A 24933-nucleotide genomic window follows, 5' to 3' on the forward strand; every position below is an offset into this window, starting at 1 on the left:
GAAGTTGTATTTGTATTAGAAGTTGCAAAGGCGAGAGTAGAATTCAAATAAGGAATAACAATGGAAGTATTAGAGGGGGAAAGGACGAGTTGGATGGGTAGAAGGTAGAAGGGCCAAGAATCCAAAAAGGAGAAGGGGAGGCAGTAACATGAGTAAAATTACAAGGGATAGGGAAAGAGGTTGCAGTGGAAGACAAGCAAAAATAACCAGAAGGGGGATATGGGGCAGTATGGGAAGGAGGAAGGGAGGCATTACAGTAATGTAAACCATAGTATTCAGCCCAAGTGAGAGAATCAGGAATTCCAGAAATCTTAGAGGTATAGTACGGGTCTGAGGGTCTAATTCAAAAAAGGCCAGGGAAAAGGACAGGAAAAGGATTGGCAGGGATATCAGTAGCCTGAGAAAGGAGAGGCGTGCAGACTAGACAGGAAGAGGTACGGAGAGTTTTAGAAAGATCTAGAAGTGACTGTTCCCAAAGATTAACTCGGGGTAGAAGAGGTGAAGAGAGAGAGAGACAGAAAGATAAAATAAAAATAGTAGAGAATACATTGTGTCGGGTAATGAAAAAAAAATATATATATATCCAAAGAAGTAGTACACAGTTCGTAAAAATAAATGGTGTCCTAATGTAGGCAAAGGAGTAATGTGGAGTAAAAAAAAAAAGTTATTCCAGAGTGACAGTCTGTGGAGTCTTCTGGTAGCAGAGGAGGTGGAACAGGAAGCACAGATGATGTTGAGGAAAGGTCAGATGGACAGGGTCGAAGATCCTTCAGGTGGGTGAATGACAAATCTTCAAGTAATGCAGCAGTAGGAGTAACAGTCTTAATTCGGTAAAGTCCAGTGTAGATGGGATCTTTCCAGGTCTTGTGTGTGAAATTCTTCTAGTAGACCAGGTCACTTGCTTGGTGTGCTAGAAAAGAGGGGAAAACAAGGTGATTTAAAGAGGAACGGGCAGCGGATGTAAGTTGAAAGCGAATCTGGACGGGAAGGGGGTTTGTCCAGTGAAGGAACAGGAAAACGCATTGTACATCCTGTACAAAGTTCAAAAGGAGTGAGTCCAATGGAACGAACAGGAGAGGAACAGAGCATAAGAAGGGCGATGGGTAGGGCGTCCAACCAGGAAGTGGATGACATTAGCAGTCGTAGGCGTTGCTTCAGGAGACCATTACAGCGTTCAACCAGGCCATTAGAAGTAGGCCCTTAAACGGAAACAGTTCTGTGATGAAACATCAAAGAAGAAGAAAGAAAGGTAAGTAAAGCGTTACAGAAGTGAGTACCATTGTCGGTAACAATACGTTGTGGAAAACCAAAACGTGGGATAATATGGTCCTCAAGAGCATAGGCCATAGTGTGGGTATCTTCATGAGAACAAGGCAGAGCCTCGAGCCACTGAGAAAAAGGATCAACAAAAATGAGGAGATAATGTTTTCCATTGCAAAGAGTAATCATATCAATAAAATCACAGTGCCATTCAAGGAAATGTCCAGGAGGAATCTTAAGAGGTTTAGAAGGCAAATTCTTAATGTAGACAGAACATTGAGCAACAACCTAAGAGCAAGTAGAGGTAATGAGAGGGGACCAAAGAATATGACGTAGGTCATTTTGCATAGAAGAGGAGGAACGATGGGAGGGATAGTGTAAATCATGAATTAGAAGTTGGAGATGAGAGGAGGGGCAACAAAGTAGGCCTGAGGGATGCATCCAGACATCTTGAATTTTACTACAACCCAAATTAATCCAGTTTTCAATGTTAGTGGAGCAAGATTCTGAGAATCACGGACAGATTCTTGAGAGGTATTAGGGGAAACAGAAACATCAATAGGCAAAGTAGAACGGGTTGAGATAGGAGGGGAAGTAGAAGAGGCTTCTGTTGCAAGAAAATCAGCTAAGGAATTTCCCTCTTGTACCCAAGTGTGAACATGCTGATGGGCATGGACCCAACATATAGCAGTAGAGAGGTCACGGGAGTAACAGCTAAAGTAGAAATAATAAGATCCCATGTATGATGGTGAGCAATGGGTTCACCAGCAGCAGAAACAAAACCATGGCGATTCCATTTATGAATGTGAGGAGAAAACATAATGTGAATCAGTAAAAATAGTAACTGGCTCGGAAAGGTTCTGGGAGAGAACAAAAGCAACAGCAGCAAGTTCAGCAAGCTGAGCAGAAGACTCAGGTGGCAGTAAGAACTGGTGGGTGGAGGTGACCAATAGGTGCCAGTAGAAAGGGGAGTAAAGTAAAGTGTAAGAGCATTGGGCAGGGGCAACGGAGTGACCTCACAAACATGGGACAAGGGTGGTGAAGAAGGGAATTGAGATTGGAGGGCAGAAAAAGAAGGAACATCAGAGGTAAGATGGGTTAAAGTTACAGCAGAGCGAAGAAGACGACCAATGTAAGAACCTAAACGTGGAGGTGAAAACGTAAGAGAAGGATTTTTCAAAAGTGAAGCAACGGAGTGGTCAACATGCAAAACAACTGGACAGTGAGGGGCAAACAAATATAATTTCTGAAGAGCAGCTGCAGCGACAATGCCCTGTTCATAGGGGCTGAAAGAAGCTTCAACAGGTGTAAAAGTACCAGAGAGAGGCTATTTATTTATTTGTTTGTTTGTTGCATTTGTATACCACATTTTCCCACCTATTTGCAGGCTCAATGTGGCTTACAATTTTCCTTCCTGACTTATGTCATTTCAGAATACATATACAATTGGTAATATATATAGAACATGAATGATAAATGAACAGTCTGGTAAAAAGGGAGAATGTACAAATGGTATCACATATTGAACATGGATTGCATATATTAAAACAATACGGTATAGGGAGAAAGTAGTTTTATTGTTAAGAAAATGATGGTGAATTAACAGTTCCAGTTATAAGTCATTATGGTATGTCATATTGAAGAGATGTCTTCAGTGCCTTACGGAAGTTAATTAGGTTGTGAATTATTTTCAGGCCCAATGGTAGAGCATTCCACATTTGTGAACTCAAGTATGAAAAGCTGGATGCATGTATATTAATCTATATTTTAGACCTTTACAGCTGGGGAAGTGAAAATTTAGGAATGTGCGTGCCGCCGATCTTTTAGCATTCTTGGGTGGTAGGTCAATAAGGTCAATCATGTAGGTTGGAGCATCACCATGAATTATTTTATGCACCAGAGTGCATATTTTGAAAGTTATATGTTCAATGAGAGGAAGCTGTTTTCATTTACCTTTTTCTGACTCCATCACACGGGGGACTAAAGGTACTTATTTCATATATCAGGTTCTGTATAGTTTCTCTAACCTCCATTGTCACCCAATCATAAGGATCTGTTCTAGGGTGGCATTAGGAGTTGTAATTTAAAACTAATTCCCATAACTACTACTTTCTGTCCAAAACTGAGTGTCACTTGTATGTGATCTACCTTGTAGGCTAAATGTTAGGTAAAGAGCAGATAGAATCAATAAAAATAAAGACAGAGATAGGCTTAGATAGATAGGTACATTTTATTTCTTACCCAAAGACAAGTCTTCAAGTTGATACAAATACAGACATCAGATTCTGCTTTCAACCGCACAGGGCTTCGCCGTCTGACAAGAGCTCTGGAGATAACTCTCAAACTTAAGCGAAAATCTCCCATCTTTTATACTCTTTTCTCTCCATAGAAGTGAATGGTGGGAAGTGAATGGTGGGATACCTAGCTCCTAATATTTCGCAATTTCTGAGAGCATACTTTCCCATGCGATCTGCTGTCTGATGTGCCCACCTCCTTCCGTTCTCAGCTACTGCTAATTATCAACATGTTTTGGGAAGCGTTGAGATAACAGTTTCACATCTTCCGGCTGCAATACCTTTCTCATGAACTCTGTATTACCTCTGTATCATTGTATACCAAAACTAATAAGCTCCATTTTATTCATCTGATCTTTCATTACAGGTGCTATATTCGAATTAAAAGTTGTACCAGTTTGTAATCAGGACTCATTGCTCAGACCTGCTTTTTGCAGATTCTCAAATATTAAATCACTTGCTTGCTGTTTGGCCTACAGTTGTTCTAGGCTGCATAGCTCTGGCCATCACTATTCCAGTGGTAGCCTTAAAGCTAGGCCATATATTAACAAAGCCAATGTAAGTTTTTCTCTTAGGGGCCTAGCACTTTCGTATTTTGTTTTTCCAAATATAAGTCTGGCTGCAGTGTTTTGGGCAGTTTGAAGTTTTCTGATGATTTGTTCTTTACAGCCAGCAAGAAGACCATTACAATAGTCTAAATGACTCAGTACCATAAATTGTACTAGATTTCGAAAGATTCCCCTGGGGAAGGAAGGTTTAATTCTTTTGAGTTTCCACATTGAGTGAAACATATCCCTTGTATTCTTCACATGGCTTTCCAGTGTGAGATTCTGATGAATGGTGACTCCGAGAATTTTCAGGGTATCTGAAATGGGAAGGGTAAAGTTTGGTGTGGATATATTGGTGAAGTTATTAGTATTATATTGTGATGTAAGTACAAGACATTGAGTTTTCTCTGCATTTAGTTTCAATTGAAATGCATCCGCCCAAGAATGATAATTTGGAAGCTATGATTAATGTTGTTGGTGATTTCATTTAAATCACGTTTAAACGGGATGTAAATGGTGACATCATTTGCATATATGTATGGGTTTAGGCCTTGATTAGCTAACAACTTGGCCAGCAGTGTCATCATTAGGTTAAAGAGGGTTGGTGAGAGTGGGGATCCTTGGGGAACACCGCACCCGGGTGTCCATGAAGCTGACATACTCGACTTAGATATCACTTGGTAAGTTCTTGTAGTTAGGAAGCCTTTGAACCAATTTAAAACGTTACCTCCAATTCCGAAGTATTCTAGGATATATAGTAAAATTTTATGACTTACCATGTCAAATGCACTAGATATATCAAATTGCAGGAGGAGTATGTTGTTCCCAGTAGCAATTGCTTGTTTAAATTTGTTTGAGAGTAATTAGTACTGTTCCAGTACTGAGACTGGAACGGAATCCTGATTGAGAGTCATGGAGAATGGAAAATTTATTTAAGTAGTCAGTCAGTTGTTTTGTAATCATGCCTTCCATTAGTTTAGTTACAAGAGGGATTGATGCCACTGGGTGATAGTCAGGTCATTGGTATTTTTCTTTGAGTCCTTAGGTATGGGGGTGAGTAAGATATTTCCTTTATCCCTAGGGAAGAATCCATTGTGCAACATAAAATTTAGATTTATTGTAAATTCTGATATAAATTGTTGAGGGGCAGATTTTATAAGGTAATTTGGACATATGTCTAGTTTGCAATGGGATTTGGCGAATCTGTTAATTGCTTGAGAGATGGTATCATCCGAGAGGGTGTCAAAGTTAGTCCAGTTTCGATCAGCTATCCAGTTCATCAGGGCGTGGGTCTAGGCAGTTGAGGAATTTGACATAGTTCTTGATTGGTAACGTAAGTCGTAACTTTACAATTTTCTCTTGGCAATGGGTAAAAGATGGGGTTCTTGAGAGACAACAGCAGACCAGCCAGAAGGTGAACCCAAATATGTGCAGGCTGTGCGACATCTAGCAGAGCTAAAGGAGAGGATAGAGAAACATCATTAACAAGATCCATAACAACTTGTTGATCCTCAGAGGATAAAGAGAGAGACTTTTTCCAGAAGGATTCCCTTTAAGATGTTGGCGTAAAGGATGTGAGCGCAAAGAGAAATTAGGAATCCAGAAACGACAAAAATTTAGAAGGCCTAAAATGGCTCGGAGTTTAGTGACAGTGGAGGGAACGGGGAAGGAAGACAAGTGGTCATGTACCTCAGGGGGCAGACCTTTGACAGCATCGCCAATAGCAGTACCCAGAAAGGTGACTTGACGCTGGGCAATCTGAGCCCAGAAGTGTAGCAGTAGCATCACGGCAAGCAATTTTCGGTAGGGGCACACAACAAAAGATCATCCACATACTGTAGTATCTTAACAGAAGGGGGCAGTGTAGGACACAATTGAGTCAGATCAGTGGCGAGACATCAAGAAAACACAGTCGGACTATCAATAAACCCTTGGGGAAGGCGAGTCCATTGATAAGATTGGCCCTCATGGCAAAAATGCTGTTAGGGGGCAACTATATGAATGGAGTGGGATGGAAAAAAAAGGCATTCGAGAGATCTAGGTCTGAAAAAACCCCCAGACAAGGTAGTATGCTGTAAAGGGTTACAGGGTTCTCAACACAAGGATATAGAGATTGAACCCGGTCAGTAAGGGCACAAAGATCATGAACAATGCGCCACTTACCATTCGGCTTAGGCACAGGGTAGAGTGGGGTATTATAGGAGGAACTACTTGGTTCAATGATACCATATTGCAGAAGGGAATCAATCTCATCCTGTAAACCAGCTCTAGCTGCTTCGGACAAATTATATTGGGGTACACATGGTCCTGTACATCCAGCTTTTAATTCAGTTTTGTGAGGAGAGACATGGGAGAGATGACTGTAAGGCTGATCATCTGAAGCTCAGACATCAGTAGGAACCGAAGGGAAAGTGTTCTAAATCAGCATCGACCAGAAAGGATAATTCAGGATGATCATCTGTAAAGGAGGGATGAAAGGAAAGGGAGACCTGAAAAACAGAAAGGAGGTCTCGTCCCAGTAAATAGAGATGGAGAATAGAGCAGCGACACTAGTCGTGTGTCCATGAAATGGCATGGTAACAGGATGGGTGAGGGGTACAGTTTTATTGACACCCTCATAGCCCTGAATAGAAAGGGTGTGTGAAGAAGAGTTACTGAAGGAAGCAAAGAATTAATGACAGAGCAGTAGCTCCGGTATCTAACAAAAAGGGAACATAAGTTCCATTGAATTTTATTTTAACCATAGATTCAAAGGTACCTACAGATATATGGACATTTGCAGCAACTAGTCATTGCGGCGGCTGGGTGAAACGTTGGCAAAATTCCTGAACTCTTTTGGAAGGATCCCACTGTGGGAAAGAGCAAAGTGCAGTGAGGTGTTGGTCAGAAGGAGGAGCTCTACACTCACCCTGATAATGGCTGAATTTTCCACAATTCCAGCATTCAACATTAGCTCTTCTATTAGGGCTATTGAGAGGCTGACCTCGGGGAGGAGGTGCTGCTCTTTCGCGCATAATTGATCTGCCTCTACCAGAATAATAAACAGTAGGGACCTGTGGAATAGAGGCAGTGTCTTTGGACAGCTGCATAGCATAAAATCTTTGAGTCTTACATAGTAAATGACAACAGATAAAGACTTGTACGGTCCATCCAGTCTGCCCAACAAGATAACTCATTTTACATGGTATGTGATATTTTATATGTATACCCGAGTTTGTCCTTGCCTTTCTCAGGGCACAGATCGTAGAAGTCTGCTCAGTACTGTTCTTGTACTAAGTTCTGAAGCCCATCCCAAAGGCATAGTGCAGCAGGAGGGGAGAAGGACAAGTGACTCCTCTGAGCTATACCCTAGCTTCCATTATCCTTTTATTTGGAGTTCTGACCTTAACAGGTACCCCTCAGCTCAACTTAAGTTCAGTTTCCCAACTGGCTCAGAAGCTGTCCCAATGACCAGTTCTGGAGCTACATAGTCAGCCTATGACTATCTGCTGGAGACAGAGAAATACTGAAGGTTAAGGCTGCACAGTGACTTTATCAGGTAGATCTCAGAATTCTAGAATCTCTGTCTCCACATATTCTGGCTGTTAGGTACAACCCACACAGGTTCTGGACTGGTCTGTTAATGCTAACAAATTATGATTTAAAAAATCAACAGATGAGTCCGGTTTAAATCTAGACAGCAAATAATGCCAGATTCTGAGCTTGTTTGGTTCATATCAGTTCTTAGTAGTTGTCAGCATTAGTGATGTCATCTACAGTACATGTGTACTCCCCCTAACGGGTGCTAGATTTAGTGTGCATGCTCAACTTTCTTTATCCCTGATCAATCTATAATCGTTCCGTGAACCAGCACAAAGCAACTGGGCTGACACTGTTCCTCTTGGATGACAAAGATTTTAAAAAATTACCTGGCCATTATATACATTTCTTACAGTTGATTAAGAGGCATGTGTTTTCTATATTTCCTGATTCTCTAGAGCAACAAGTCATGGACCATCAGCAAATTTTTCTATATGATCATGATAAAATTAGTCGGAGACTTCTCTAAAACAAAAAAACAAAAAAAAAAAAACCCCAAATATGACCACTAAAACACGTAAGCAGGCCAGAGTCCTATCCATAATTATAATATTTACTACAAGGAAACCATTTATCTCATCTTCCTTCTGAAAGAGTTTAAACTACTTTAAAATAATTTTTTTTTTAATTAGAAAACATTTTCTTTTATTTAAAAAGTTGTTAAAAAAAAAAAAAAAAAAAGCTAGCAAAATGTACTTAAATATTTCCTCACCTGCACTGACGAATCTGGCTTAATGTGGATATTTGCTGTTCAGGTGGTATTTTTAAATCTTCTTGTTACCTGGACCAGAATTCCCCGAGGTCTTAAGCATGTCTTCTTGAGGCTTTTTGCACTCTCTTTCATGAAGCCGGGCAAAATGGTAAATGTGCATAGAAATTTCAGAAAGCAACAACAGAGAGAGTCCAAAATCTCCCGCAAAAAGACAAAACCACAACAAAAATGAGCGGAAGCTATCCAGAAGGACCAGACTGAAGCCACAGATGTCGGAAACCAAAGTAATTTATTACGACCCAACACGGTCCGTGTTTCGGCCAAAAAGGCCTTCTTCAGGGGTCTAAAACAAAAATACGACATATATAATAATAACATAATAAAAACATAAAGGCACATATTATATATAATAGTGGCTTTAAAATAACATTTTATATCTAAAATATACATTTGAAGTACATGTATGTAATCGCGAGTAAATTGTACTGATGGATTGTATTAAATAAAATATATATAATATATATATAATGGATGCAGAAGAGGCACATGAAAATGGTAGTCTTATAATGGTCATGCATATTATACAAAACAATAAAATATGTAAAGTCTAAAGTTTAGAATTTAAAAAATCAATAGATGGCTAAAGATTTATGTAGAGATACAAACGACAAGATTACAAACCCAAAATGGGTGTAAAGATAAGTATAAACATAAATGGAAGTAATTATTAATTATAGAGACACCAACTTTTGCATAAGCGTTATTCAGTATTTATCATACCTTCAGACTGGCTTATACTGGTATTCCTCCAAAAGGGGTCTCACAAAAGAGTGAGATGATCTGGACAAAAATACAGGAATATAAAAATTACATGGATGAAAATGGGTATTGGTAAAGCCTTGAAAATGCATACAAAGTCTATTTAAATATAAAAACCTTGCAAATATAAATATTTGATATCAGATAAAATGTGAATGAAAATAAAGATAAAAATGAAAATGAAAATAAAATATGAAATAAAAAATAAAATATCCATGGCAAAAATAACAGATACGATCCGTATATATATGTATGTACGTAGTTGACTGATATATAAGTGCTCTCGGATGCAGTAAAAGTAATGCCGCTGATACTATTCAAATGACAGTTAACCGGCCAGTGCCAGAGAACACCGTTATTTTAATTAATAGATGGTATACACAATATGTGCGAGCTAATGTTAGTTGAGAGCTTTGATGTTCAAAAGTGATTATAATAACTTCTCGAAAAAACTTGAAATCCAAGCACCGAGTATAATTAAAGTAAACCATATATTTTTAGAGCAAAAACTATGAAAGTGAAATATAAAAGATTGAAAACGTACCGCTGATACTATCCGAATGGGTTTGTAAGTGCTATCTACATAGACCTGCTGATACGCTGAAAACCAGCAGTAGCGAATCAGCTGTTATTTATAGCAAATGTACTGACGTCGCTTGGTGGTGAGTCACATATGGCAGCCTATAGTGGCTTAGAGTCTCGATGTTCAAAAGAAAATAAGATGACGCTTCAAACTGCCTCAGTCAATTAGTGATGTGTACAGGATAATATTAGTTGAGGGCCTTGATGTCTCAAGAAATCTTGAAATTCCAACCCGAATGTAATTAAGACAGTCCTTATATCTTGAGGGCGATTAAAAACTGGTTGTGATATTAAAACTAATGGGTTTATTAGAAATATATAACCAGATGTTTAGTTAAAGAATCTAGTGGGACTAAGCTGGTCTATATAATATTTAATATTTAAAGATGCTTGTCCCATATAGTTGAATATACGAGAGTTTAAAAATCCGGCCGGAGTGAAAAATGAAAGCCTACGGATATATTTCTAAACTAGATAGGTAAAGACGCTATCATGATAAAAACTAAACTGTAGACAAATACTGTCCACTTACACATGCAACAGTGTATGTATTATAGAAATGAAACGATTGAAAACTTACCGCTGATACTGTCTGAATAAATTTGCGAGTGCTGTCTACATAGGCTTGCTGATGTGCTAAAACCCAGCGATAGCGACTCAGCGGTTATTTATAGGAAATGCACTGACGTCGCTTAATAGTGTGAGTTCTGTATGGCAGCCTATCATGGCTGAAAACCTCGATATTCAAAAGAAGGTGAGATGACACTTCAGACTGTCTCAGTCAATTAGTGACGTATGCAAAATGGAACAATGATATAGGATCTTATTTGTTAATCGTACAGAGAGTAATCTGTGCGATATCTCGAACTAAACCAACCATGAATAATTTCAAAAATTATATTAGATGGATAAGAAAAAGTAGTGTGATGAAAAATGAGTGAGTGATGAAAAATGTAAATGTGTATATGTACATATATATTTGAGGAAATTAAATAAATATATATGTATATTTAAAAATTGAAAAGATTGGAAAAATTAAAAATAATTAAAAAATAATTAAAAAATAAAATTTGAGCCAGATCCAAGGAAATACATGTATATCCAGTGAATAGTGAGCAAGTGCTATTATGTAGATGTGTATTATAAAAAAATGTATAAGTTCTAATTCCTTATTTAGACCATTCGGGATTACTGAATCTAATTCATAAATAGCGCGTTGTTCTGCTTTTAGCAATGTGCTGTCTAAGTTTCCACCCCTCCAACCGCTTTTAAAGGTCTTAAGGATGAAAAATTTTATATCCTCACATTTGTGTTCAGCCTGTATCCAATGGTCAACCAAAGGTGCTGTCTTAATTTGTCTCTTGATGCAGCTGCGATGCTCTATAATCCTAGCCGTAATCATCCTACTGGTCTTACCAACATATATCAGGCCACATGGGCATAAAATGATATATACCACATTTTGTGTTTGACAATTGCTATTGAAATTTAGTTTATAGCGTTTTCTGGTGGTAGGATGGACAAATTCTTGAAGAGTTAATGAGTGAACGCAAACTGAGCATTTATTGCACGGTTGATGGCCAACCCTAACTTCAACTGTCCTATCAAATGTGGGAAGAGCAGATGGAACTAGAAGATCTTTCAACTTTGGATTCCTTGAAAGAGGAAATGTCGGTGTGATGTCTCTAAAGCAAGGGAGTGTCTGTATGATATGCCAATGTTTCTTAATATCTTTAAAATGGTGACTGAATGATGAAAAACGGAAATTGCATACAATATCAGGAATCACCTTGATCTTATTGCCAGTCTGTAAAAGATCTTCTCTTGTTCTATCACATGCCTTATTGAAACCCTTCTTAACACATGCTTTAGGGTATCCTCTTTGAATAAACCTCTCTGTGAGATTTTTAGATTGTTCCAAAAAATCTTCCGTGTTGGCACATAAACGTTTGAGTCTCAAAAATTGGCAGAAAGGCAAATTATCTTTTAGAGCACGATTGTGGTAGCTAGTATAATGTAAATAGCAATTACGATCTGTAGGCTTCTTGTACAGTGATGTGGTCAGCCAATATTTTTCTTTTCTGACTAGCACATCTAGAAATGGAATACACCTCGTGCTGGATTGCATTTTAAACTTCAAATTGGTGTCTAAACTGTTAAGCCAACCATGGAACTCATTGAGTAATTCTATATTGCCCTTCCACAAGATGAAAATATCATCTATGTATCTTTTGTATAGCTTTATCTCTTCTTTGTATGGATGGTCATCAAGGAACAGCTTTTCAAATTTGGCGACATAAAGATTAGCTATATCGGGGGCCATACTAGCCCCCATAGCTGTTCCTTTGATTTGTAAATAGAAATTTCCATTGAAGGCAAAGTAATTTTTAGTGAGAGCTATGGTGGCTAAAGTCATAATGAGGCGGTTAGGGATCCTGATGTTGGTTTTCCTATCTCTGATAGTTTCTTCAACAATGGTTAACGCTTCTAATTGTGGGATGTTTGTGTACAGTGACTCAATATCTAAGGTGACTAACATTAATCCCTCTAAGTCACCATCATATTCCTCAAGTATATTGATAAAATGTGCTGTATCTCGTACATAGGACTTGATAAGTGGAATGTATGGTCTCAGAAAAAAATAAATGAAAATAGATAAAGGCTCTAAAATTGAGCCATTTCCCGAAATGATGGGGCGTCCAGGGGGGTTCTCTAAACACTTGTGAATCTTGGGTAGGATGTAAATCGTGGGGATAGTGGGATGTTCATTCACTAAAAATTGTTTCTCTTTAGTTGTCAAATACCCCATCTTGCTAGCATATTCGACTACTTCAATTATATCATTTCTCAGAGATTCTGTTGGATCTTCTTGAAGAGGAACATAAAATTCTGTATCATTTAACTGCCGCATAATTTCAGAGATATATGAGGCCCTATCCATGATTACCAAACCCCCACCCTTGTCAGCAGGTTTGATGACTATGTTACGATTAGATGCCAGAGATCGTAGAGCCATATTTTCTTCTTTAGTTAAGTTGTAAAAAGGAGTTCTAGTGCCACTTTTCTCTAGAGAAGTGATATCTCTAAGAACCACTTCATAAAAGGCTTTAATAATCGGGTCTATTGGACCTGGAGGGACCCATTTAGATTGCCTTTTTACAACGGACATATCTATATAAGAGGCGGAATTGGTAGAGAAGAAATGTTTAATTTGTAGTTTCCTTTGTAATTTGAATAGGTCTATACGCGTCTGTAACGCATCATAGTTAGATGTGGGGGAGAAGGAGAGGCCCCTCTGCAATATTTGGTTTTCTAGATCTGTAAGATGGTATTGAGATAAATTAAAAATAGGAATTTTATCTACCAACAGGGTCGGAAGTCTCTTTGTCTTCCGCCCCTGCCCCTGCCTCTGCCTCTTCCACGACCTCTGTGATAGGGGAAATAATTGTGAGCTGGAGGTGTTTGGCTTATGACGGAGGTGTATCTGTCTCTCCGGGGGTAATTCTTTTGCCAAAGATGTTCTAAAAAATGTTGTGTTGAAGTAGTTTGTGCTGTGGGGCTAGAGAGAGGAGATGTAAAGGGTTCATCGTCAGACATACTTCTAATTCTCTTACGACTCCTTCCTCTGTCAACTGATCTAGAGGCCCCTTCTATATTCTGATGTACCTCAGCCTGAACAGTTATGCTGTTTTTATTATTGGGTTCATGGTGGGTATCTGTTCTATTGGGATGTCTAAATACCATGTTTTTCTGCATAGGATTGTGATTTCCTTGATCTCTTAACTTGATACTTTACCTTTGCCTTGGCCCATGGGTATACTGGGCCACTGCGATAATCATCAATATCCCACCTGAACTTTTCCATCTTACCTCGCTTTAGTTCCTGTCTAAAGCTTTTACTGCGATTATTAACATCTAAAATGATGTCATTAAAATGTTTATCATCCTTCTCAAGGGACTCCAAATCTTTTTGGATTACACTTTTCAAATCTTCTGCTTTCTGCTTTGCTGTCTCTATGAGAAGGATCATAAGATCCAATGAGCACTTATTCAAAATCTTACACCAGTTGTCTAAAAAAGGCTGGTTGTCCTGGAAAATGGTGGGTCCTTTCATGTATCTCTACATAAATCTTTAGCCATCTATTGATTTTTTAAATTCTAAACTTTAGACTTTACATATTTTATTGTTTTGTATAATATGCATGGCCATTATAAGACTACCATTTTCATGTGCCTCTTCTGCATCCATTATATATATTTTATTTAATACAATCCATCAGTACAATTTACTCGCGATTACATACATGTACTTCAAATGTATATTTTAGATATAAAATGTTATTTTAAAGCCACTATTATATATAATATGTGCCTTTATGTTTTTATTATGTTGTTATTATTATATATGTTGTATTTTTGTTTTAGACCCCTGAAGAAGGCCTTTTTGGCCGAAACACGGACCGTGTTGGGTCGTAATAAATTACTTTGGTTTCCGACATCTGTGGCTTCAGTCTGGTCCTTCTGGATAGCTTCCGCTCATTTTTGTTGTGGTCATAGAAATTTCAGACCATGATTTGAGTTCCAAAGCAAGGATGGAATCAAGTTTAGTCTTTACTGGAGGTGGAAGAGTGTCTTGCAAAGTCTGATAAAATAAAGGTGAGACATTCTGATCCAAATAATCAAGTTCTGTGTCAGACTTCCAGTTGTCTACTACTACTACTATTTAGCATTTCTATAGCGCTACAAGGCATATGCAGCGCTGCACAAACATAGAAGAAAGACAGTCCCTGCTCAAAGAGCTTACAATCTAATAGACAAAAAATAAATAAGGTAATCAAATCAATTAACTGTCAATAAACTGGGACACACAAACTTCAATACTGTCTTCTGCATGGTCCCAACACATGCTTATAAGACGGGAAAATTCCCTCTGGGTTGGAAACAAGTGGTGCATGGTGTATCCCAAATAGCATTTCGATGTGTACCAAAGGAGACACCATCATAATCAGTTTCCCATAGAAACTTGATCCAAACCAGCATGGGCAAATAGTGTCCGCGTCGACACCAGGCAGCTTGGCCAGAACTGCTTTGATGTCGCCGAGACAGTTTATAATATCCGGAAATTCTCTCAAAAATAGTAATCCATGGGGCGGCACCCTTACTAATTGGGGGTAGTTGCTGGACGATGGTGTGAATGTCTGCGAAGGACCAAGGGATATACTTTGCAGGAGCAACTCCTCCATTGGCAGAGGACAACATTGAACAGGATTGGGCTTCTGTTCATATTTTTCCCAAACCAGGAGACACTTCTGCATATAAGCATAGTCCCACATGGGATCTCCCAAACTCTGACGAATACATTTACGTGCTAAAGTCATATGAGAAGGAGCAAGTGATCCTATTCTGGGAGATCAACCTGTGGACATAACTGTTCTGACCATCCGGCCAGATTGTTTACCCAGGGGTCCACGTAAAAAGCAGTACCCTCCTGGGCAACATATTGTTTAGGAGTGAGGTCTGTGGGTAACATTAATGCCTCAAGTTCTGGGAGATCACTTTTCAATATATCGCCTGGAAGATCACGCTGTTTAGCCGCTTGGAGGCGGGTAAATAAGGGACTACCACGGATTTGCTCATTTATTTTTTTTAATTCCTCAGGTGAGACACTGCAGAAATTGCAGAATGTAAATTAGTTAAAGGCAGTGGTGTGCTGGAGCCGGCTCACTCCGGCTCGCAAGATCCGGTTGTTAAATTTTGGCCGGACTTGCGAGCCGGTTGTTGGAAAGGGCAGGCCAGCTCTCCCTCCCTCCGCCCTCCAGATCCGGTCCCTCACAGATCCAACCTTGACTATCTAATTCTTCGGGGCAGGCATTGTTGCCTGCCCGCTGCTATCGCTGACTTTCCTCCGCCGCCTGTTTACGCTTTAAAAATCGCCGCCGAGACTTCCAGAGGCGGCCTCGCGAGACTTCTGTAAGTCTCAGCGGCCATTTTGAAGCGCGATCGGGCGGCGGAGGAAAGTCAGCAATGGCAGCGGGCAGGCAACACTGCCTGCCCCGAAGAATTTGATGGCCAAGGTAGGGTCGGTGAGGGACCGGATTGGGAGGGAGGGAGGAAGCAGGGGAATTTGTGAAACAAGTCGGGAGGGGGTGGCAGGGGAGAGAAGGGAGCTGCTGGACATGGGTGGATGGAGGGCAGGGGAGAGAAGGGTCACTGCTGGGCATGGGTGGATGGAGGACAGGGGAAAGGAGGGTCACTGCTGGGCATGGGTGGATGGAGGACCGGGGAAAGGAGGATCACTACTGGGCATGGGTGGATGGAGGGCAGGGGTCACTGCTGGCCATGGGTGGATGGAGGGCAGGGGGAGAGGAGGGGAGAGAGAATAAATGCTGGACATGGATGGAGGGGAGGGAAGAGTGAGGAAGGAGATGAGCTGAGGGAAAAAGGAAGAGTAGAAAAACTGCACATGGATGAAGAAAATAGGCAGAAGCTGAGGACCAGAAATGAAGAAGAAAGGAGGAAAGGAAAAAAAGAAATGGAAAGGAAGCCCTGGAAACGGAGTTAAGAGGACAGATAGCAGCAGAATCGGATACTGGGCCAGCATGATCAGAAAAACAGTCACCAGACAACAAAGGTAGAAAAAAATCATTTTATTTTCATTATAGTGTTTGGAATATGTTTCCTTTGAGAATCAGGTGCTCAACATTAAAAGTTTATATTTATTTACTTATTTATGGCATTTTATCCCACATTAAACATGAATTAGATTGGAACCTGGGATCATTTAATTTTTTTTTCCTGGAGATAGTAATGCATTGCCCCCCCCCCCCCCCCCCACTGGCTATAGCCAGCTCTGCAATTTTGGGGGGGGCGCAGAGGTGGGCGGGGGGGGGGGGGGGGGGCGCCGAGGTGGACCGGGGAGAGAGCCTGTTAAAAATTTACCAGCACACCACTGGTTAAAGGTGGTTGTTCTTTCTCAGAAAGAGAATTTAATGAGGCATCATGTGGGATTTCCCTGTTTAAGTTCCACAGGTACTTTGGAAACCACACCAGGAGCGGCGAGGTGCTCAAAAGGGATGCAATCACCGTAAATATGATGATACTTAGAATTGTGACGGGCTTCATTTTCCAGCTGGGAAAAATAACTCGCAGGGTCTGTAAGGGGCGTGAGATTAACAGCACCAGAAAGGTAACTATAAGTTGTCTCTTTTTGTGACGCTGCTGGTGGAGACACAAAAGGATTATTAGGTTTACAAGGCGCGTGAGTAGACTCAGACGGTGCCGGTATAGAAACCTTTTTCTCCTGTACAGTAGTTTTAGGTGGTAAGGCTTTATAACCAACAGCTACAGTCGACGAGGCATCAATAATTGTGGCTTGTAGATCTGGATACAGTCCCGCAGTAACCTCAGTAGGTTCAGTGGGACAGGTTGGATTCCGGAGATTATAAGGTGGTGGTAACCCAGAAGTATCTGGACCTGATATAGTTGTGACTTGTGGGGTTACCATATCAGCAGCTTTGAGCCACAAATCCAAAATTTGTAAACGGGTAATTTCATTTTTACTCTTTTTGTCATCTTTTAGTGACAAAAATTAAGGTATTTAAGAGTACATGGATCAAGGGATCCCTCTTGTGGCCAAGAGAAGGTAGCATTTTTCTTGGCAGCCTTGTGCCACTTTTTATTATAAAGGTCAATAGACTTAACTATTAAAGGATTCTGAGCACATATAACTTTCAAAGGGGATTCTGGCATGGTGAAAATAACATCATAGGCTCCTCCTCCAACGGAAAAACACTACAGAATAAAAAAAAACTTCCAAGAATCTCCAATAATGGAAGAAAGTCTGTAGTGAAAAAACGGCAGGAGGAAAATAACTATCTTTTATTTATTTATTGCATTTGTATCCCACATTTTCCCACCTATTTGCGGGCTCAGTGTGGCTTACAATATATTGTGAATGATGGAAATACAATTTGTTGCATTATGATTATGGGTTACACTGTGAGGAGTTATGGGAAGTCAAAGTCAAAATATCATTTGGGAATAGAACAATGGAATGTAACAATGGGGAGTTGATAGGGCGATAAAGCAATAATCCATTCCAATCAAAGATTGAAAAAAATCTGTTCAATACTAGGATATTGAAGGTATCACAGAACATAAACTGGAAACTATTATCACTTCAACTTCTAGGAAGATATTTTGATAATGAATTAAAGTTGGTAAATTTCCATGTGAGTAATATCATCAAAGTCTATATAGTACTTAGCTTTGGTTCCAGATGAACAATTCAATTCATTCTCCGTTGAATCGATATTACTTCCACTAAGTGAAAAATAGCCAGAATGTACTCTTCTTTTAATCCTATTTGATCCCATAACCGGATCTCTCGACAGTAAAGGGACCCATCTGTTTCGCTGCTGCTTCAGGAGAAAATCCAAATAACTAGTATTCTCAATCCTTGCGAGCATTTGGTTCAAAATGGCGGTCGTTTATGTAGGATGCCTTGAGGGATTACTCCTCCCTACTCTGGCGTCATCACAATGTAACATCCAATAAGAGGTCTAGTATATACTTAGATTTAACCTGGGGTAGTACCTCCCCTTTGTGACCTCATCTTCATTGATATCCAAAGGGAAGGTACTAGTATATTAAAATCAAAAATAAAATGGTAAAGGTGCATAAGGAAAAATCAAATACAAATGAATGACAAGAAAAATGTAAAAAAGAACAGCATAAATATTAGCTAGTGACTATAAAAAAAAAAGACTCGTATTTTAAATTTGAAAACGGAAATGAATTATGTGCAAAAGAATATACACAATTCATTCAGGACATTATTAATGATAGTACATAAATAAAATGATACATCATAACAAATATATTAAATATTGATGTTGATACTGATAATGAGATTATCTATTTGAAATGACGGCAATAAAATTTTGGAAAAAATAACTCATAAGAAATGTATCATTTCAATCTCGTTGTTCAGACCCTTTGGAGATACTCAATCTAATTGATAAATGGCCCGTTGTTCTGCTCTCAAGAGTTAAATCAGGGTTACCACCTCTGTTATTTACTTTAATAACTTGGAACACAACAAATTTTATATCTTCAATTTTATGATTTGCATGAATCCAATGTTCTACCAAGGGCGCAGTTTTAATCTGTCTCCTAATACAACTGCGGTGTTCAATAATCCTTACTCTAATTTTCCTATTTTTCCGATATATAGTTTTTTACATGGGCACATAATGTACACAACATTCTTGGTGTTACAATCACTATTAAATCTAAGTTTATATTGTTTACCAGTACAAGGATTTGTAAAAGTATTAAGTTGTAATGAATGTACACAAATTGAGCAGGAATTACAAGGTTGATGACCTGCAAACTGTTGAATTGTATTGCCTTGTATGATTGGTAGTGTAGAAGGGACCAGGTGATTCCTTAAATTGGGGTGGGGTTCCTTGAAAGTGGGAGTAATATCTCTGAAACAGGGGTGCGTTTGTACAATATGCCAGTATTTTAGGATTATGTTTTTGAAAGCATGACTCATTAATGAAAAACGGAATACACGTACTATCACCTTTGGTATCGTACCAGTTTTCAATAATTCTTCTCTCGGTCTTGCATTGGCTTGCTTGAGGCCTTGTGATATACATGCATTGGGATGTCCACATTGTTTAAATCTATTTGATAGTTCCTTGGAGTGTTTATAAAAATCATCTGTGCTGGCACATACTCCTTTAAGTCTAAGAAACTGACAAAATGGCAAATTATTCTTTAAGGCTCGATTATGATAACTGGAATAGTGTAGGTAACAGTTTTTATCTGTAGGCTTCCTATATAAAGATGTTGATAGCTAATATTTATCCTTCTTTACCATTACGTCCAGAAATGGGATATTCTCCATATTAAACTGCATTTTAAATTTAAGGTTGGAATCACATGTATTAATCCAACCAAAAAAAAAACTTGTAAAGGGTCAGCATCACCCTTCCACAAGATAAAAATGTCGTCGATGTACCGCTTGTACATCTTAATATGTTGTTTGTAAGGGTGGTCAGATAGAAATTTTTTTTTTTTTTTCAAATTTGGCCATATATAGGGTTAGCTATATCGGGCCATAGGTGCCCCCATAGCTGTGCCTTTAGTTTATAAATAAAAATGTCCATCAAAACAGAAGTAATTTTTAGTCAGGGCCAAAGTGGCCAATGTCAGAACGAGTCTGTTGGGAATCCTTACATCGGTCTGTCTATTGTGTAAAGTCTCTTCAATGACGATCAAGGCCTCAAGCTGAGGTATGTTGGTATATAAAGATTTGACATTGAATGTTACTAAAAGTAGTCCCTCCAGATCACCATCATGATCTTCTAACATGGAAATAAAGTGAGAAGAATCACGTACATAAGAGTCTATTTTAGGTATGTAAGGTCTCAAAAAGATAATCAGTGAAGATGGTTCGGTGCTTGAACCACTTTCTATTTCCTTAGATGATTGTTGTCCTACCGGGGAGGGGGAGGGGGGTTGGTAGTAGACTTATGGATTTTAGGTAAAATGTATGTATATAGTGGGAGTGATGGGATGTTCTGTTACCAAAAAATCTTTTTCTTTGGACTTTTAAGTAACCCATTTTATAAGCATGTTCGACATTTTCTGTAATTTCTTTTTTCAAGTTTTCTGTCGGGTCACATGGGAGGCGTACATAGAAGGTAGTGTCTCTAAGTTGTCTCATCACTTCCTCAATATATAATGGAACGATCCATAATGACGCCGCCTCCACCCTTATCGGCTGGTTTGATGATAATATCCTTATTGGATGATAAAAAGTGTAAAGCCAAATTTTCATCCCTCGTAAGATTGTGAAATGGGCGTCTTTTTTTGACTATTTTAACAGTTGACAATACCTCTTAGTATAACCTTGTCAAAACTTTTGATGACGGGGTCAACAGTACCCGGAGGAATAGATTTAGACTTGCTTTTAACAACAGACCTATCAACATGAGGATAATCAGTATTGGAAAAAAATTGTTTGATCTGTAGTTTTCTTTGAAATTTGTAAAGATCTATACGGGTTTGGAAAGCATCGTAATGAGAGGTAGGTGAAAAAGGCCTTTTTTTTTTTAGTACATTTACTTCTTATTCCTTAAGAGTATATTGTGAAAGGTTGAAAATTGGGACACCTTCTACCAATGTTGGTAGCCTCTCCTCTGTCCTCTCCCTCTACCTCTTCCGCAACCTCTTCCTTGGAATGGAAATCTTGGTGGGTAATATTCCGGGTCGACGGTGGAAGTATGTCTCCGTCTGAAAATGGTCTTTCCTCTAAAGTTGTTCTAAAAAATGTGGAGATGGTGCGTCTTGTGTTTTTGGACTAGTTAAAGGAGATGTAAACAGTTCGTCTTCTGACATACTCCTAAATCTCTTGCGGTTTTTCTCCCTATTAGTAATGGGAGAACTGTTAGGATGTGTTTGATGTGCCTGAACTGTAATGTGATTCTTATTGTGAGAAATTGGATTACCATCAAATGTCTTTATTTGTGGATCGTGATCTATTCTTATATGATTCGGTGTGTGATTGTGATCTATTTTGTCTTCTAGTGTGATATTTAACTCTGGTAGTGGCCCATGGATAAATAAGGGCCTCTTTTGTAGTCATAATTATCTCTTTTAAACTTTCCTATTTTGCCTTGTTTGATTTCTTGTCTAAAGCTCTTACTACGGGAATTCACATCTAATATAATGGTGTTAAAATTACTGTCTTCCTTCTCAAGATGGTTAAGATCAATCTTAATTTGACTTTTAATATCATCAGCTTTCATTTTAGCCTTTTCAATCAAAAGAATCATTAAATCAAGTGAACATTTATTTAATATTTTACACCAATTATCTAAAAATGTCTGGTTATCTTGGAAAATAGTGGGTCCCTTCATGATCCTAAGACCATGGGGGATCCTTTGTTGTCTACAATATTATAGGAGAAAAGAATAATGTAAATCATATTTAATTGCATTTTTCTGTTGTTGAATAAGGTTAGACCACCACTGCTGCTGCTCCCCCTTCCCCCTTCCCCCCCCCCCCCCCCCCCCCGTCTGCCACCGGGCCAGGCCCCCTGCATTGAAATCACAGCGCCTCTCTCCGTGTGAACAGGCAGCAGATCGCCTCCCTTTGGCCCTCCTTGTGTCCCACTCTCGTGGAAGTTACGTCAGACAAGGGCGGGACACAAGGAGGGAAGGAGGGCCGAAGGGATCTGCTGCCTACAACGCTTTCACACGGAGGTGAGAGGTGCTGTGATTTCAATACAGGGGGCCCGGCCTGGTGGCAGATGGTCGACGATGGAGGGCAGGTGAGACTGCAGTGCCGGGCCCGGGGAATTTTGTCCCCCCCTGACCCCCCTCTCAGCGGCTATGCGAGGATCAAGCAACTCCTAGGTTTGCTTGCTGTTTTGAGTATATGGCAATGACGGCTGCACGGGGGAGTGGAAACAGAGATTAACCAAAAGACTTACAGTGGACTATATAGGCTCACGTCCACTCCAGTGTATTAAACCTCCTTGATAGTGCATGACAGAGGGCCCAGGAGAACCTGGAAATAGAGGACTAGAGAACCAAAGCGCTGGGTTATGACTACTGATCGCTGCATAAAGCAGTGGTGGCCGTCAAAACAAGGAACCGTTCCAGTCTTAAGGTAGTACTTAACAGATCCGGAAGATCCCAGGGATCCCGCAGATCTGGCTTTTACACCGTCCCGTATTAGTGCCGTTGGATACAGTGTGCAGGAATGCAGTGTTCTAAGAACAGACTCGTTGATGCACACAGCTTACCATAGTAACATAGTAGATGACGGCAGAAAAAGACCTGCACGGTCCATCCATGCTAGGAATGTCTGATTTTTGACTAGTTTTATCTAGTTTAGCATGTATGTTATTTGGCAAGTAATGCACAAAGGGGTTCTGTGTCCATCTTACTGATTGCAGTAGCAGGCAACGGTAATCCTATGCAAATGTATTATAACAGTCTGATTAGTATTAAATTGAGCATTCCAAGCGATGCAGAGAAAGGAGCTCCAATGAGGTCTGGAGCTGTCGGTGTGAGGGCAACTTCTGGGAGAAGCACTTTGCTTGCATTTTTCAATAGCAAAACTTGTCTGAGAGCAGAGAACAGTTTTAGAGGGCAGAGCAGCAACTGGGGCGGCTTTAATCAAGGAGATTTATTTTCAATACCAAATTGCTCTGATGCTGCAGGAGGAAGGTGGAGCCAGAATCGGAGCATTGCAGGGGAAAGGATACAGGGAGTCAGTGGAGCCAGCAAGTGTGGAAGAGGAAAGGAGAGAGTATCTACAGAGGGATTCCTGGGCATGAGCAGAACATGGACACTTACCGAGAGACTGTTCTGCGCACGTGCTAGGTGCTTTCCCTACCGAGCTGCTTTCTAAATTTATGTGAATCTCATTTGCATGCGATTTTCCTATGAGCATTGCTCGCTGTTTCAAAATCGGTAACTTCTACCATGGATCTAAATGGACATGGTTTTTAAAGGGGACTTTTGAGCATCGGCCCCACAGTGTCCTGGAGTGCATTGCACTTCATGACACTCCTGTGCACTGTATTACAGTGTACAGGAATGTCATGGAGTGCACTACAGGGGTGTAGAATACAGTGTACGAGAGTGTAATGCTGTAAGAAAGGAGTGTTGAACAGTGCTCTGAGATGTGGTGTGGTAGACAGGGCAGTGCCCTAGAAACGGGGAAAATGACGGATAGTGGATAATATTGCCCATCCATGTCATTCACTATCCCTTGTTCCCCCCCAAGAGATCCCACATCTTTGTCCCACACTTTCTTGAATTCAGATACAGTCTGTGTCTCCACCCCCACTGGAAGGTCATTCCATGCATCCAGCACCCTTTCCATAGAGAAGTATTTCCTTATTACCTCTTTTCCCTTTAACTTAATCTTATTCCCTCGTGTTCCAGTGCGTCCTTTCAGTTGAAAAAGGTCTGCCTCCTGTGCATTTAAGCTGCGGAGATATTTAAATGTCTCAGTGGTATTGTTGGCTTATGAATTTAAAAAGCAAACCATACAAAAAAACCCATACATGTATTTCAACAGTTCTGATAACTTATTTCCCTGTTCATTTTTATTTCTAGCAACTGGTGTATTTATTTTGTCAACACATATAGAAAGTGTTATACCAATGAAGTAGTCTGAAACTTTTTCTTTTTAATTCCTTAAATATTATCCCTAATATCATAGGACCTATTTAGCAAAGGGGGTTTTCCTGTAGGTAGGGAGGCAGCTGGCACCTTTGATGAACCTGTCTGGAATATTCTCTTTGGTCAACAAATCTGAATTGATCATTGATGACCATCTTTATTCCCTTACCCTTATTATTCTGTTTGTTTACCTGTCTTATCTAGATTGTAAGCTCTTTGAGCAGGGACTGTCTTGTTTCTGTATGGTGCGCTGCACATATATATATATATATATATATATATATATATATATATATTTTTTTTTTTTTTTTTTTTTTTTGTTACATTTGTACCCCGCACTTTCCCACTCATGGTAGGCTCAATGCGGCTTACATGGGGCAATGGAGGGTTAAGTGACTTACCCAGAGTCACAAGGAGCTGCCTGTGCCTGAAGTGGGAATCGAACTCAGTTCCTCAGGACCAAAGTCCACCACCCCAACCACTAGGCCAATCCTCCACTGTTGCTACTGTTTGAGATTCTACATGTTTGAGATTCTACATGGAATGTTACTATTCCACTAGCAACATTCCATGTAGAAGTCGGCCCTTGCAGATCACCAATGTGGCCGCACAGGCTTCTGCTTCTGTGAGTCTGACGTCCTGCACGTACGTGCAGGACCTCAGACTCACAGAAACAGAAGCCTGCGCAGCCTTCTACATGGAATGTTGCTAGTGGAATAGCAACATTCCATGTAGAATCTCCAATAGTAGCAACATTCCATGTAGAATCCCCAATAGTATCTATTTTATTTTTGTTACATTTGTACCCCGCGCTTTCTCACTCATGGCAGGCTCAATGCGGCTTATATGGGGCAATGGAGGGTTAAGTGACTCGCCCAGAGTCACAAGGAGCTGCCTGTGCCTGAAGTGGGAATTGAACTCAGTTC

The 24933-nt window shown here is 39.8% G+C and overlaps 1 protein-coding gene across 1 annotated transcript in view; it reads left to right on the forward strand.

The window, feature by feature from the left end:
- Positions 1–24933, forward strand: part of LOC115459499 (CXXC motif containing zinc binding protein-like) — a 138187-nt gene that overhangs the window by 99774 nt on the left and 13480 nt on the right. The window lies entirely within an intron of this gene.

The sequence above is a fragment of the Microcaecilia unicolor genome, unplaced genomic scaffold, assembly GCF_901765095.1.
Source record: "Microcaecilia unicolor unplaced genomic scaffold, aMicUni1.1, whole genome shotgun sequence".
NCBI lineage: Eukaryota > Metazoa > Chordata > Amphibia > Gymnophiona > Siphonopidae > Microcaecilia > Microcaecilia unicolor.